This window comes from Rattus norvegicus (assembly GCF_036323735.1).
Source record: "Rattus norvegicus strain BN/NHsdMcwi chromosome Y unlocalized genomic scaffold, GRCr8 chrY_unlocalized_20, whole genome shotgun sequence".
NCBI lineage: Eukaryota > Metazoa > Chordata > Mammalia > Rodentia > Muridae > Rattus > Rattus norvegicus.
The window spans coordinates 415,687-431,304 of NW_026947379.1; the positions used below are offsets into that span (position 1 = coordinate 415,687).

Sequence of the window (15,618 nt, forward strand, 5' to 3'; positions counted from 1 at the left end):
AGGTTTGCAAGAATTTCATTGAGTATTTTTGTGCCGATATTGATAAGGGATATTGGTCTGAAATTTTCTTTCTTTGTTGGCTCTTTCTGTGTTTTAGTTATAAGAGTAATTGTGGCTTCATTAAAGCAACTTGGTAGTACTCCATCTGTTTCAATTTTATGGAATGGTTTGGACAGTATTGTTTTGAAATTTTCAATGAATTTGGATGGATATATGCACTAAGCCCATCTGTTCCTGGACTCTTTTTGGTTGGGAGAGTTTTGATGATTGCTTGTATAACTTTGGGAGTTATGGGTTGTTTAAATGGTTTAACATTTCCTGATTTAGTTTTTGTCTCTTGTATTTGTCTAGAAAATTGTCCGCCTTCTCCAGATCTTCAAGTTTTGTTGAACATAGGTTTTTGTTATACAATGATTTCTTTTAATTTCCTCTGATTCTGCTGTTTTGTCTCCCTATTTTTTTCCTTTTTTTCCGAAGCTGGGGAACGAACCCAGGGCCTTGCGCATTCTAGGCAAGCGTTCTACCACTGAGCTAAATCCCCAACCCCCTTGTCTTACTTTTTAATATTTGATTTTGTTAATTTTACACACTCTCTGTATCCACTGGTGAGTCTGGCTATGGGTTAATGTATCTTGTTGATTTTCTCACAGAACCAGGTATTGGTTGTGTTGATTCTTTGTATAGTCCCTTTTTTCTACTTGGTAGAATTCAGCTCTGAGTTTGATTATTTCCTGCCTACTACTAGTCCTGCAGTTATTTGCTTCTTTTTGTTCTATATGATTTAGGTTTGCTCTCAAGCTGCTGATGTATGCTCTCTCCTATTTCTTTCTGCAGGCACTCAGAGCTATGAGTTTTTGTCTTAGCACAGCTTTCATTGTGTTCCAAGAGTTTTGGGTATGTTGTACCTTCATTTTCATTGAATTCTAAGAACTCTTTAATTTTTTCCTTGACCAAGTTATCATTGAGTAGAGCATTGTTCAACTTCCATGTATATGTGGGTGTTCTTTCCTAATTGTTATTGAAGAACAGCCTTAGCCCATGGTGGTGTGAAAGATGCCTTGGATTATTTCTATCTTTCTGTGTCATTTGTTGACTGCTTTTTGACTGATTGTATGATCAATGTTGGAGAATGTGCCAAGAGATGGTGAGAAGGAGGTATATCCTTTTGTTTTAGGATAGAATGTTCTCTAAATATCTGTTAAGACCATTTGGATTATATCTTCTGTTAGTCTGTCTATGACTCTTTTTAATTTCTGTTTCTGTTATCTGTCTAGTGATGAGAATAGGGAGTTGAAATCTACTGCTATTATTGTTTGAGGTGCAATATTTTCTTTGAGCTTTAGTAAGGTTTCTTTTTTGTATGTAGGTACCCCTGTATTTGGAGCATAGATATTTATAATTTCAAGTTCATTTTGGTGGAATTTTCCTTTAATGATTATGAAGTGTCCTTCCTTATGATTTGTGATGACTTTTGGATGAAAGTGGATTTTATATGATATTAGAATGGCTACTCCCACTTGCTTCTTCAGATCATTTGCTTGAAAAGTTTTTAACAAGCCTTTTAGTCTGTGGTAGTGTCTATCTTTGTTTCTGAAATGAGTTTCCTGTAGTGCAAAACGTGGGGTCCTCATTACATATCCAGAGTGTCAGTCTGTGTTTTTTTAGTGGGGAATTGAGTCCATTGATATTGAGAGATCTTAAGGAATAGTGATGATAACTTTGTCCTATTTTCATAACTGGAGGTTAGTTTATGTTTGTGTGCTTCTCTTCTCTTTGTTTTGTTGTGAAAAGATTAATTTCTTGCTTTATCTATGATTTTACTTGCCTCCTTATGTTGGGGTTTTCCAGTTAATGTCCTTTGTATGACTGGATATATAGAAAGATATTGTGTAAATTTGGTTTAATCATGGAATATCTTGGTTTCTCCATCAACGTTAGTAGAGAGTTTTGCTGGATACAGTAGTGTGGGCTGGCATTCTTGTTACCTTAATGTCTGTATGACATCTGTCCAGGATCTTTTGGCTTTCATAGTCTCTTTTGAGAATTCTGGTTTAATTCTGATACGTTTGCCTTTATATGTTACTTGAGCTTTTCCCTTACTGCTTTTAATATTTTTATTTGTTTTTCACATTTGGTGTTTTGATTATTATGTGATGGGAGGATCTCCTTTTCTGGTCCAATCTATTTGGAGTTCTGTAGGCTTTGAATATGTTTATGGGCATCTCTTTCTTTAGATTATAAAAGTTTTATTCTATACTTTTGTGGAAGATATTACTGTCCCTAGATTTGGCAGTCTTCACCCTCTTCTATATCTGTTAAGCTTAGGTTTGATCTTCTCATTGTGTCCTGGATTTCCTGTATGTTTTGGGCTAGGTGCTTTTCAGTTTTACATTATATTTGACAGTTGTGTCAATAATTTCTATGCAAACTTCTGCTCCTTAGATTATGTCTTCTATATCTTTTATCCTGTTGGTGATTCTCACATCTATGACTCCTGGTCTCTTTACTAGGTTTTTCATTTCCAGGGTTGTCTTCCTTTGTGCTTCCTTAATTGTTTCTATTTCCATTTTTAATTCCTGGATGGTTTTGTTCATTTCCTTTTCATGTTTTGCTGTTCTTCCCGTAGTTCTTTAAGGTAGTTTTGTGTCTCTCTTTATGGGATTCTACTTGTTTACTTCTGTATTTTCTGTTGTCCTGTATTTTCTTAAGGGAGTTATTTATGACCTTCCTAACATCCTCTTTCGTCATGATAAAATGTGAATTTAAAACTAGATCTTCCTTTTCTGGTGTGTTTAGATATCCAGTGTGTGTTTTGTTGGGAGAATGGGGTTCTGATGACTCCAAGTATTCTTGATTTCTGTTGCTTGTGATTCTGTGCTTGCCTCTAGCCATCAGGTTGTCTCCGGAGTTAGACTGGCTTGTTTTTTCTGACAGTGGCTTGACTGTCTTGTAGGCTCATGTGTCCGTACTGCTGTAGACCTGTTTTCCTGTTTTCTTGTACCCAGTTATGAGAACAGTGTATTCTGATCTAGGCATGTAATTGCTCCTTTCCACTAACTTTCATCTGTCCCTGTGGGCTAGAACCAGAGCGAAATTCCCGTACTTCTCCTAGGTCCCTCTGTTGGGGGAGGGGGAACAGATGGCACAAGATGTTTTCCTCTTGAGTCAGGATTTTGGGCAGAGAGTAGTCTCCTCTGGTTTCCCAGGAATGTCTGCTTCTCTGAAGTCTAGTTGCCCCAACTTCAGGATTTGGGTACAGGGATCTGTTTGACCAGTTCTGTTCAGATTCAGGCACTGTCTGGAACATGGTGCTCCAGTAGCTTTACTCTTCCTATATTCCTGTGTCCAGAGACTATGCAGTTTTGTCTTGGGCCAGAGACCTGGGCAATGCTGGGCAGAAGTAGCAGTCTCTGTGCCTACATTCAAGAGCCAGCTAAAAACTGGAAATGCCTGATCCCAGAGGAGTTCTGCCTTTGCGTGTCCTGAGTCCACCAGTCAGCTCACCTCGAGCAGAAATGTTGAATTCACCTCTTGTCTCAGGCCTGAGCTCACTTTTTGTGCTGACTTTCAGCTTACCATGAGGGCTGCAACCAGAAATGTCCTTCCCCTACTGCTCCTAGGTACCTAGCACAGGAGGCCCAGATGGAGCTAGTTTTTTTTTTTCTTGAGTCATAATGTGAGCAGAGATCTCAGGGGTTTCTGCCCCTCTGATGGTCTTAGCAGGGCACAGAGCTATGTCCACTCACAAAGAAACTCAAAGATGTCCCCACTCTCCAACAAAGTGCCTTATGCAATCTGCTTTGGGTAAAATGAGTTTGAAAACTGTTTCTGCTGACAAAGGGGTTTTCAGAACTTCCATATCAAACCAAAAGGGCCTTCAAAGTCCTCAACTATTAAAAATGGGCTTAAATCATCATTATGTTCAAAGGGGACAAAATACAATCAAAATTCCGCAAACTGAATCTCATAACACACATACCAGCCCAAGTAAGACAAAACTTTCTTCCTGTACACCATTAGATTAAGGACCATTTACAGTTTCAGAAGGGGTTCTTGAGAGTTCCACACCCATGCAAGATGTGGTAGAAAATTCTGAATCTAACCAGTGACTCTTGAGCCTTCTGCTCATAAATATTGTGATCTTGCACCCTCACCATCTCCCCCAGTGGTTCCTATATCCCTATACATCAGAAGTTACTCAAATATCCTCTATCACACAAAAGGACCCCCTGACTTGTCATAAGCACCAAAACAACTAAGTTTATCACAAGACACAGTCAATGAGCCATGCAGGCTCCATATTTGTACAATTTCCAGAGAAGATAAAACATCCCTTTCCCCTTCAGGGGACTCTAGGTTGTTCTGTCCTGAAAGGAGAGGCTCCAAAATTTTCCACATATACATCAGAGATGCTAGAATTTCCCAAAACTGAGCAGGATTCTCTGAGTAGTACTCTATCTCATAAAGGGACTGTGGGACAAGAAACATCTACAAAAGTAGTCCTACCCACAGCCACATCTTTAGAGATGGCTTATGGACGTGACACATGTACAAAAGATGTTCTTGGACATATTCCATCTGTAGAGAAGGTTATGGATACAACCATATGTGAATGAGGGGTGGGGGAACATGATATGCAAACACCAGTGTCTGTAGCATCCTCGTTATCTGAGGAAAGAGATTCCTTGGATTCCATTTGTGCAAAAGAATGCATATGACCTCAGCAAACTTCACAGGAGGCTATAGGAACTTCTTTATCTCCTCAAGATCAACCATTTTCCCCAACTACAGAAGATGCTACACACTCTTCCAAATATGCACAAATGGTTTTGAGTCCTTCTTTATACCCACAAGCAGACCCAGAACATCTGCCAAATACCTCAAAGGCTTTGCATTTTACTATATCTTCTGAAGGGGTCTTGGAACCTGTTTTGCCTATCAAACAACCTAGGAAACATGACACTTCTATTCAAAAGTCTGTTTTCACTTCTCCAGCCTAAGAATTTTTTTTGGAATTTCCACAATTACACAACAATATCTAGAAACATCCTTATATGCTCATGAGTCTCTCAGACCTCTAACATTTGTCTAGGATGCTCTAGGAGAGGTCACATCTTCAGAGGTAGTTCTAATACCTTCCCCCCATTATGATGTTGCATTCAGGATTTCCACACATATACACTGTACAATAAGACCTTCCTCATCTGAGAAGGATATCTTAGTATCTACTGCATCTGATCAGCATGCTTTACAACTGTCCCCATCTACCCAAGTAGATTTATTTACATTTCCACTCTGGGGAGAAATAGTCGACATTCTCCCTCCACCACAGTAGACCACAGGCACCCAGTTTCTAGAAACAAAGTCTTATGATTTGATTATTCTGATACAGTCTTGAGAAATTTCTCCTCAAAGGAAGACAGTTTCAACCTTCTCCCTTCTGCCAAAAGAGACCTTGTGCCATCTTCTGCTGCCAAAGAGACAACAAAAGCTACAACTATTCCTCAGGTGAGACCCACACCTTCTCCATCTGTCCAAAGGAACCTGGAATTTTCCAAAAAATGACCAAGGAATTGTGGAAAGTTGTCATTCCTTACAAGGGCATGCTGGCCATTCCATATTGTCCCAAGATGATCAAGTAACTCCTTTTTATACCAAAAAGTCATGTTCCTCGTCTTCCCAGGGTTTCAGGGAATTTCTTCACCCCTCTCTAGTGTCATCTCCATGAGGAGTAAATAGAGAAAGTGTGCTATAATTAAACAAAGAACACTACTCAGGTATTAAAAATGAGGAGACCAAGAACACTGTAGGCAAAGAGATGGAACTGGAAAATAGTGAATTAACAGAGATTGAAAAGGTCCTATCATCGGATGTACTTAGGGACATTTGGATGTTAGCCACAAAGTACAGAATACCCACAATTAAAATCCTTCATCACATGCATGGTGACATGAAAGAAAACCAATTGTGGATGCTTGCAACAAACTTAGAAGGAGGAGGGAAAATGGGACTTAGCTACAGGTACAGAAGGATAGACAAAGTCGGGGGAGCAGCAACAATGAAAAGACAGAAGAGAGAAATCCAGAGGAAAAGTGGAATAAATAACAATAATCATCAATGATGGGTGGTGAACTTGGGTATTCCCAGGGAATACCCGATTTCAAGAATCCAAAATGCTCCCATACACCTACTGGGATGATGTTAGTTGAAATACAAAGCAGCAAAGAGATAGAACGACTGCAGACTGCCCCTTGTAGCTAAACATGACCCTGTTGAAGGGATGGTGCTGCCACGCAGCTCAAAATTTTAACGTATAAATATCCAAGGCTTAAAAAATGTAAAAAAAAGAGCAGAGAATGAAGAAAGGCCCTCCAGAGACCACCACACCATAAGAATCATTTCATCCACAGACCGTAAATCCTCGCACTATTCCTGATGTAAAGATGTGCTTGCAGATTAGACCCTAATATGTCTGTCCTCTGAGGGGCTCTGCCATCACCTGACTGAGACAGATGGTGATACAGCTAAACATTTGAAAGAAAATGACAGCCACATAAGATGAGTTAGTCGAATGCCTAAAGGATCTTAAAGGGATTGGAAACCAATATGAAAAACAACAGTATCAATTAAGTTTACCTTTCAGAGTCTCACGAAATTTACCAACAAGAGTATACTTGGCCAGTACATGGTTACTGCTATGTAGACAGTAAAGCATAGGGAAAAGACAACTGCCTCATCTGCCATCTCTGGAAAGGAAGGCAATTGGTTTTGTGGAAACATCATAACCCAGAGAAGGAGGGTGTTAGATGGGTAAAGTGGAAGTGGCCATGTAGATGGAGGAGCACCATCATAGAAACAAAGAGAATCGGAAAGGCTTGGAGGATTCAATAAAGAAAGAAGAGTTTGGGAAATGTCTTTGAAATGTAAACAAATACATAGATTATTTTACACTTGCAATGTTTATAATATAAGATATGTATGTTTCCAACAGAGATGTTAAAATCTCTCTCCTTAATGACTACAGTCAATATTTGTAACATAGGTTTACTAAAATTGAAATCCAAAATTGTTGTGACTTACTTATTATTTGAATTTCACATAGATAAACCCATCCAATATTTTATCTTCTGCCCTTGTAACTATAGCAAATGTTTAATTACTTGATAAAAATTTAAAAAAAAAATTTTCTACTCCATTAGTTTTCCATTCAATGCCTCAAATGTCTCTCAATTTAACTGTATGTACTACATTCCCTTCCTTGTTGCTCTTTTCCCTGTCTCTTCACATTTGATATTCCTGTTCCTGACTGTGTCTTTCAGCAATACATAAGGACACTTGCACTTCTCAAAATAAGGACGGCCTGGTTCCTACTAGACACTTACACAAAACTGATCATACAGATACACAGTTTAGAGAATTAACATTTAGATTAAAGTGAATATATAACTCATTTTTCCATTTGATCTGGATTAACTCATCTAGGATGGCATTCACAAGAGGAATTCTGATTTCTTTTCATTGATATTGGGTTTAAAAAACTTGTGCATTATATACTTCCTACCTTGGATTAGTCTGGCATACCACACACAGCACAGAACAAATCAATTAATTGTAGGATATGTGCATGTATGTGTCTAGGTCATTCCACAGTAACTCGTGGTACATGCTTTAGAAGCAAATCTGTTCAAGGATAGCCTGAACTCCTTTGTTTTGCATGTTTCTTTAACATATCAAATCACTTCAAATTGCACCAATTATTTATACCTCTGGGGTACAGATTAAATTCATTTTTTCTACAATTAATCTCTCCATAGGGATTAAGAGCTGGTTGATAAATAATTTTTGGAGTCTTTAGAATAGAATTTTGCCCCAAAACTCATTAAGTATTTATTGTTCTGCAAATTCAAACCTACCTGGTATTTTGGAAATTTGAGTTTCATGGTCAGACCTCATCAGCTAAATGCACTTCATCCATTGTTGGCAAGTTCAGGCTATGCTTCCTGATTGACATGTCTGTTGAGACTACCTAGTTGTACAGTCATGTGATAACCAAGTGAGTTCTCATATAGCTTTCTCAATATTCAATTTACCTGATCAGAATCTATGAAGTGAAGAATCAATCATTTTGTGCTGAATGTAGGTTGCCAAACTGCCTCTGGATAATTTTTGAATAGCATCTTGTACATATGCCTGTGCTTTTTAGGTGGTTTCTCATTATCTATTAACACTCCACATAGCTCCGCAGCACTATATTATTGTAAGTTTCCAAGCCAAGTGATTTCTTGTTCTGTATTAGAATCATGTGGGAGTATCTAGATCAATCAGTGTAATCCTAAGGGATTCTCCTTGGTATATTATCATCTACAGATGGTGTAATATCTACAACGTTTGATACTCAGCCTTTGATACACCTTCCATCACCTGTGTAAAAGAAAATTATTTGCAACAGAGGAATCCTGTAATATTTAGGCTACTACATGAATCCCGTGGCTAAAATATGGCTATACATGCTTATTCATGCCTAAAAGACCGTTGGGGAGACCCAACTGGCTAAAAATGTCAATTACTACTCAGATGTCCACTATGTGTACAGTCTGAGGAAGTGTCACTTCAGTTCATGTTTGGAACTGAAGAATACTCAGCCATTTTCCAAACGGAAAAATAAAAACAAGTTACTTAGATAAGGATTGAGAGAATGGTTTTATCTAGGTAGAACATTAATTTTAGCCTTACATACAAATGTGTGATGTGCAGTATTTTCAACACTGTATTTCAGAAGGAATTATATACTTTTGGATATGGTCTCTCGGACTAGCATATGATATCAATATAGTTTGCTGTGACAGATTTTCAAGTACATATGAAATGTGAGGACTCCAACAGAGTAACTCTAGCTCAAACATATATCCTTCATGTTATTTGTGACCCACACTGGGAACACTTACTAAATGTATCAGAGTTCTGACTCATTTTAGTATTTTTTTTTGGTCTCATGCTAACTTTTGATGCTTCCTTTCTCCAATAGAACAGTTAGTCAATGAGTCTGTATACCAGATATCAGCTGCATTATCAAGCGTTGGTTGCAATTTCCCTCTGCTGAATTCACAGCCACGAGGAAGTGTTTCTTATGAGATGGCCTTGATCTCTACAATGTAGATTATTGTTGTCTGTGTCTTTCTCTGACTCTCTCAGTTCTCTTAAGGGTCCTACCAGGGAAGAAATGGCAATGATAGTGAGAAGTGATCTTTGTGGACCCGAGGATAGACAAAATCCACCAAAGTTTCCTTTCATGTGATAAGAAAATAGTGGACAGTGTTTATATTCAACTTAGTCAATGAAATGCTCTCCCTTTATACCTTGTATAAACTGGACTGGCTTGTTAGCTATGCCTGTTTACCCAGCTTGCCCAGTTTTCTGGCTGAGAAGAGGAGACTTTTTTCTCAGCAAGGCATCAGGTGGTGGACCAACATCTTACAATTGCTCACTGTTACCCAGTTCCTCCAACGTAGCAGCTTCTTCCAAAAGGATCTACATTGTCCATAGGATGCCTGACTTCAAGTCTGAAGCTATGAGCCCAGTCAACAAGAAAATTTCCATAGCTAAGAAAAAGTAAAATTTTTCTTTATTTAGTGCTGAGGTGGAGGGGCAGATATTATTGTGACTTTCCTTATTGTAAGTTCTTGAATCAGGAAGGGGAAGAGCACTGGAGGAGGGTTAATTTTGATCTACTTAGGGTTTCTTAATAATAATAATAGTAATAATAATAATAATAATAATAAGAAGAAGAAGAAGAAGAAGAAGAGAAGAAGAAGAAGAAGAAGAAGAAGAAAGAGGAGGAGGAGGAGGAGGAGGAGGATGAGGAGGAGGAGGAGGAGAAGAAGAAGAAGAAGAAGAAGAAGAAGAAGAAGAAGAAGAAGAAGAAGAAGAAGAAGAGGAAGGAGAAATAGTTTAGGCTGGGAAGATTATTCAGCAATTAAGAGTACTGCCTGTTTTTTCCAAAGGTCATGAGTTCAATTCCAAGTGTACACATCATGGCATACAATCATCTATAATGTCATCTGATGCCCTCTTCTGGTGTGTCTGACAAGTAAAGTATACTCTTAAAAATAAAATAAATTAAATCTTTAAAATAAATAAAAATCAAAAGTTTTCTTATCTAAGTCTAAGTTACTATGCTTCTGTAGCTTACCAGCTTTCTGTGTTCCTCTGAGGACAGAAAATCCATTCTTTTTCTATTAAAATCCAGGATGAGAGCTCACACATTGCTTGCCATATCTCCACTGTTATTCAAACACACCTTCTTCTTTTCTGGAAATGAAATAGCTTCCCATTACACTCCTATCCTACCTTCAAGTTCTGCTTTTGAGAGGTGCATCAGAAAAATGAGTTTGTGCATAAGGATGCTGGCGTTGCAGTTGCTTCTGATGTGAGAATACTGGGGTTAACACAGAAGGGTCAAGAGGGTCAACAAATGACTGAATGTAATGACTATCTTCTGTTGAAATTCTGTGGATGCAATGGGTCAGTATTCCTGGAAGTTACCCAACTCACAGGTTTTCTTCTTGAGCTCAATAGTCAGTTTCTCCAACTTCTTAATGTGCTGTACTTTCTCACTGATGGTGAAAGGTTGGCATGATGCCTTCCCAGCAAACCCTGTAGATAAACACAAGGGAACATGCATATTAATGGCCCAGTCACAGGAGAGACCATGCTTTGTCCCCCAACAAAGCATGAGGAAAGGGGAACTCTACAGACACTTTGAAGCACTGAAAGAGTAAGAAAGCTCTTTTCAAGATGGACCTATTAGCTACTCTCCTACCTACAACCATGATTCCTAGACATATGCAGGTAAGTTCTGTAGTCCATACTGCTTAGGACCACAAAGCCCTAAACATGTATGTTCAAGAAAAATGAGTCTGAGATTTTGATACATGTCCAGGGCAGTATCTCTCTCTTATTATCACAACATGTCAATGACATGTACAGGAATCCTGTGAAGATGAAGTCCAATACTCTACCCTGAGTGGCGAAGCTTTATCTATGTGGCTCCTATTGGATATCTTTCTCATTCGGAGTGAAAATAAGGAACTCATAGCAAACCAACAGCATGCTTGTCAATTACTGGTGGTCTGCCCAACATTCATCAGATATTCTTGATGCTTGGTCCCTTCTTTTAGAATCTAGAGGTTTCAGACCATAAGTCCTGCTCCTAAGAGGTCTGACCCAAGCACAGCTTCTCGAGGAAGCTCCCCAGCAGTGGCTCAGGGCTTACTCTCTCTGCTTTACACCAGATTATTTATTTTGCACTTTTATAACAAGAAAGAAGTCCTAATTTTTGGTCTCTCTCTCATCTCACCATGCATTCTGTTTTCCCTGTAAATAACTTGATAATCCTAAAAAACATGTCTGTGTGTAAACCAATATGCACTAACTAAATACCACAAGGGCAGCTTCTGTTTCCATAACACTAGTGATATCACAGAGAATACCACGGAATTTCAGGTATACAATAGTGTATCCAGAGGAGTGTCCCCTTCAACATCACATAACTACCCATTAACTAGATCTTCTCCAAATCAACAAGCCAAGTTGCCCTTTCAAGTACCTTTGCCTGAGACACAAGCGAAGATTTTCCAATACTCTCCCTTCTAAAATGGAGATATGACTGATTTATTGAATTCTTTCCCACCATCATGTACAGATATTGAAGCCTAAATTTTCAATCAAAGCCCAGAATTTGTCTTCCCCACCTTATGTTGCAGGCTGAAAATGACAAGGAAGAAAGGAAGTTGAGAACTTAGGTCAGGATGATGCTGGAGAGTTGGGATTATGCCTTCTTTGTAGCGTTGGCACATAGATAAATACAAGTAACCAAAGACTTTGGAAAGATCCACAGAGTAGTACAGTTTGGGGGGGGAGTAAAAAACTAGGAATAATTGTGTAAATTTGGACAAAAACATTGTTCAGAGCCTCAAAAATAACATGTTTTAGACATGGGGCTGTTTATGATGTGAGCAGCAGTTCACAGGTCAGGCTGCAGGTGCATTGGTTAACATAGGTGCAATTTGAGACCTCAAAAACAGTCAGAGAAAGCATGGTGGGTCAACCTGGAATGAGCAATTAAGAAGTCATGCTATACTATGGAGAGTTATTATATGAAGGAAAGAGACAGACAGAGACAAAGACAGGCAGACAGACAGACAGACAGACAGACACACACACACACACACACACACACACACCAAAACAAAGCATCAGTCATGGGGACAAATATGTAGATCAATGATAAGGAGCTTCAACCAGGGAAGAAAAGTCAAATTCTTCTGTTGGGTGCCACATGTGACAACGTCTATACTCCTGAAAGGGTGTCACTACTACATTTATGGACAGCATCCATTAGAAACCTACAGACAGGGAATGGTAAAGTAAGTGTAGAGTCTAGGTATTATTAAACTATACATGTTTATTAGAGCCCCATGTAACTTTTGTCATGATCCTGGCAGTCCCAGCAAAGAGAAGCAAGCCCATGGTCAGCCTGCCATGCACTTCTTGGATCTCTGAAAATTTACCTTCCATACATGCTTATTGGGCTCTAAGCTTGTTGGGAGTTGTTGAATATTCTGCATCTTCACAGGCGTTTAAGTACTAGTCTAGTAGAGTTGCATGTCAACTCTATTTCTAATTGTGGTTCTCCAGAGGACACCTAGTTCAGATCACACTAGGGTTTATAAGATAAGGAAGTGCTTAAACTGGCAAGAAATATGTTATCATTAGTAAAGACTGTTCTAGGATAGAGGAAAAAATATGACAGAGACGCAGAGAGACACACACACACACACAGAGAATGAAAGAATATGCCTTATGTACATGAAGCCAGAAAAGAATTTGTGAATCTAGAAGACAAGGTTTGAAGGACTACCTGTAAATCCCAGTAACTAAGAAAGAACCTTGGACACAGTTTTGATATTGAGGCTTCATACAGCTTGGCCTTTACCAATGTGAGACACTACATTTCCATGAGCAAATCCTTAGCCTGGAGAACGTAGTTATGGTGGCCCCCCAAAAAACAAAACAAAACAAAACACAGAATTGTCCCCTTTGTCTGTTTCTCATTACTCTGATCTCCCATGTCACAAGAGGCTGAGTGGTCTTCCACATACCCTCACATGCAGCTCACAAGGAACAGCACCTATCTTCATCAGTACTTCATCTGAGCCTACCCTTGGCCTTTGGATGGTACTCAGGAACTGAACTGACAGGTTACATATTCCTAGCTGGGTGTCAAACTTCAGACATGAGAATCCCACTCTGTGATTGTCAACAGTTCCATTTATCCATTGGGATGGCAGTGTCACAATGGCTGCACCTGTCTTTTCATGCATTTCACATGCTTTATGTGTCCGAGTTGAAAGTCTCTCTCAGATTATTTACAGATCCACAGGATGCAGCTTGGCTTCAAAGGCCACATGTCTGACTACAGAAGCCACGAAAACAATGTCACAGTTCACAGCTATAATGTAGACATGTCAGGGTATTTCCTCCAAGTTTTGCTTTGAAGCATATTCTTTTTTTTCTTTATTAACTTGAGTACTTCTTATTTACATTTCAATTGTTATTGCCTTTCCCGGTTTCTGGGCCAACATCTCCCTAACCCCACTCTCTAACCCCTAAGCCCATTGTATATGGTTGTTCCCATCCCCATTCTCCCCCCATTACCGCCCTTGCCCCAAAAATCACGTTCACTGGGGATTCAATGTTAGCAGGACTAAGGGATTGCCCTTCCACTGGTGCTCCTACTAGGCTATTCATTGTTCCCTATGAGGTTGGAGCCCACGATCAGTCCATGTATAATCTTTAGGGAGTGGCTTAGTCCCTGGAACCTCTAGTTCCTTGGCATTGTTGTTCATATGGGTTCTCAAGCCCCTTCAAGTACTTCCAGTCCTGTCTCTGTTTCCTTCAACGGGGGTCCCGTTCTCAGTTCAATGGTTTGCTGCTGGCATTCCCCTATGTATTTGCTGTATTCTGGCTATTTCTCTCAGGTGAAATCTACATCCAGTTCCTGTCAGCCTGCCCTTACTTGTCAAGCGTATTCTTTTATTACAGATAATGCTAATCTTTCTAGAAGGCCACATTGTGGGAGACCATTTGGATTATGCCCCATCCACAGTTTATAGATTTTTTACAGAGAATTCTTTCAGTGAAAATGGTTTCTGTAAATTGCATACAAACTAACTATTTAAGGACACAAACACACACACATAGACACAAAAGGTACACAGATACACACAGACACACACAGACACAAACAGACACACACAGTGTGCAGGGATAATAGAGATGTGTATGTTAAAAAAAGTTAGGATAGTGTATCGATAATATAAAATATGAAGGGTTACACTAAAATCTAAGACACTAGGATGGAGGATGGGAAGCAATTGTGAGGTATGCTTTCCCACAACTTGGACACATGAAAAATGAAGTAGGAGACATCAGAACTGCATTGTCAAACAAAGACAAGAAACGTACACAATCAATTGAATGCAAATACAGCTCATCTTGCTGATCTCTAATGGAAGAGTTCAGGTGTTTCCCACACCTCTCCAGCATAGTATTTCATTGCAGTCCAATGCTAGAACACCAAAGGATATTCAAGAACATATAAGGAGATGAAGCCAGAATGTCAGCATTCCCAGAGATCAGTTGAGCAGGGAGTTCTGTTTTCCTATGTCTACCTTAGCTATGCTTCAGAAAACCAAGGAGACATTCTCCTCAAGCATATCCACATCTGTACTGGGTGTAATTTGTCTTCAGAACATCTTTGGCTGTAGTTACAGAAGCCAGGATGAAAACTACAAACTATGTCAGCATAAAGTTGATGTGCATATGCCCAGGATCACTGCTAAGTCTCTCTAGACCTACAGGTGTAGATAGACATGCCTTATAGGAATAGAACATGGTTGTTTAGTTCCCCCAATTACTGTTCAGGACACGTACAGAAGTCAGGAAGGAACCAGTCCCTCTTCTGTTCACTAATTGATATTTCTTCAATATAGTAGAAAACTGTCTGCCAAAGACACTGTCATTAGGACAAAACAGAAGGAAACAGATTGGGAAAAGGTCTACACCAATCCTACATCTGACAGAGGGCTATTACCTAGTACATACAAAGAACTCAAGAAATTACGCTTAAGAGAGACAAATAACCCTATTAAAATTGTGGTACAGAACTAAGTAAAGATTTCTCAACTGAGGAATATCAAATATCTGAGAAGCATCTAAATAAATGTTGATCATATTTAGTCATCAAGGAAATGTAAATGAAAACAACCCTGAGATTCCACCTCACACATGTAAGAATGGCTAAAATAAAAACTCTGGAGAGAACAGATGTTGATAAGAATGTCAAGTGAGAGGAAAGCTCCATCTTTGTTGGTGGCATAACGAACTGGTTAAACCACTCTGGAAATCAGTCTGAAGATTCTTCAGAAAATTGGAAATTTCATTACTTGAGGACCCAGATATACCTCTCCTGGGTATATAACCAAAAGATGCTCCAACATACAAAAAAGACATATCCTCAAATATGTTCATAGCTGCCTTATTTATAATACCCAGGAG

At 39.1% G+C, this 15,618-nt stretch overlaps 1 long non-coding RNA gene across 1 annotated transcript in view; it reads right to left on the reverse strand.

Moving 5' to 3' along the window:
* Positions 1-9,936: 9,936 nt before the first annotated feature.
* Positions 9,937-15,618, reverse strand: part of LOC134484638 (uncharacterized) — a 39,857-nt gene continuing 34,175 nt past the window's right edge. The window contains exons 2-3 of the long non-coding RNA XR_010062164.1: positions 10,552-10,653; positions 9,937-10,308 (exon numbers count right to left, since the gene is read on the reverse strand). This is a non-coding gene — a long non-coding RNA (uncharacterized LOC134484638). The remainder of the gene's footprint in view (positions 10,309-10,551; positions 10,654-15,618) is intronic.